Raw genomic sequence first — 1578 nt, 5'->3', positions numbered from 1 at the left:
GCGTGAAATTAGAACTGTATTTCGCCACCACAGCCCCGAGCTGTGTGCACTTCAGTGAGACTCCTTCGCCAGTCGATAATGCATAAAACCTTTTCTCTATACGCATGGGGTTGTGAGGACATGGCGCGACTGGGTTCGTAGTCAACGGGTGTGACAATTTCGTATTCTAACGAGAATGGTTTGACATTTTGAGCAATAATTTCAGTTCAACAGACGTAACCATAAAGCAATGTTAAGATGCGTTTTGAAGAAGCCTAACAAGTAGCCTGGTAGAGCAAATTCAGAGTATTGAAACATACATCTTATTTGTACGGTTTTGTTTAAAATGCATGTCGGCTTGTCGTTTCTGGTTTCAGTGTAGGGATAAAAATTCCCCCGTTCAAGAAAAAGGCTTAGATATCGAAGTTCCTTCATTCTCGTTTCCTGAGCGATGGAGAAGAAGATAGCGGCACAGTGGACGCGTTGTCTGAGACAGGATAGTAATGTAAAATTGGTCAACATGCTCCTTGGCTTGTCGAGCTAAGAATAAAACAGCAAGCTGATAAAGCGAGCTCGATGTTATCGTTAAACCAGTTATCAGTCCAATATTCAGTTAATGTGAAAATAAAAAAAATGAATGTATGCTCTTCAGTGACTTTATTATCCGTTCTTCTCCAATAAACTGATACGGTAACTATCTGCAGGTACCACACGTAACCTACAGCTTTTGATAAAGCCATAAAGAAGGTTTTTCTTAGGCTACCAGGCAGACGAAGTGCTGCTCGTTTCAAAGCGGATATGTTGTCAAAGCCGCAGGTTTGCTCTTTTTACCCAGTAATTCTAATTTAAATTAGTACTTGCTATCAGTCTGTCTGTTGTTGCTAGGAAGAAAAGGAAAGTGCACAGGCCTGCTTATTGGCTCAAGCCGAGCCACAATCGCTACCACGTGCAGATTGTAGGAGAGTTGAAAGATGGGATAGAACGACAGGATAGTAAAGACGCAATAAGGACAAGGCCGATCCCGGAGGTAGTGCAATACCGGGCCAACCGGTGGCGGGAGTGAAGCATTCTTCAAACTCCCCGCCACATTTCCAAAAATAAGTCCGATTGGACCCGTAACAGATACTCTACGGGGTCCGGACATTCGCCTAACTACTTGCTATCAGAACACACACTGTTCAGGATCCGCGCACGTACGAACGAAATATTTGAGTGCAGTTGTGCGAGCCAATAGTCACAAAATGACCGCATATATAAGGGGACGTGCACGCCCCAAGCGCTAGTATCAACACCAGGAGAAAGCAACGTGAGGCGCCCGTAGAGTATTTCAGAGTATACGCATCTCGTAAACTTTTGCTGCCTACTGTGCGTGTCGTCGCAGCTGACTGAATATGTATTACACTTATTACCTCTTTCAAAGAGCTAAAAAGTTCTCTATCTCCATTTTCCACTGAAATAAGTTCAGAAATAAAGCACTAGTAATAAATTCTTCGTTTAACTTCAAATTCCGGAGAACAACCTGTTTGCTTTTTTGAGTAGTTTGCATGCGCTGATGATATTAACCAGACAGGTTATGGTTCGGCTAGCACGGTATCTGCT

General features: G+C 43.2%; 1 pseudogene; it reads right to left on the bottom strand.

Moving 5' to 3' along the window:
- Positions 1 to 984: 984 nt before the first annotated feature.
- On the bottom strand, positions 985 to 1123 carry LOC144122216 (U2 spliceosomal RNA; annotated as a pseudogene).
- Between the last annotated feature and the right edge of the window lie 455 nt (positions 1124 to 1578).

This window comes from Amblyomma americanum, chromosome 2 (assembly GCF_052857255.1).
Source record: "Amblyomma americanum isolate KBUSLIRL-KWMA chromosome 2, ASM5285725v1, whole genome shotgun sequence".
In the NCBI taxonomy this organism is placed as follows: domain Eukaryota; kingdom Metazoa; phylum Arthropoda; class Arachnida; order Ixodida; family Ixodidae; genus Amblyomma; species Amblyomma americanum.
The sequence above is the reverse complement of the archived record's forward strand: the minus strand, read 5'-3'. Positions and strand labels throughout refer to the sequence as shown.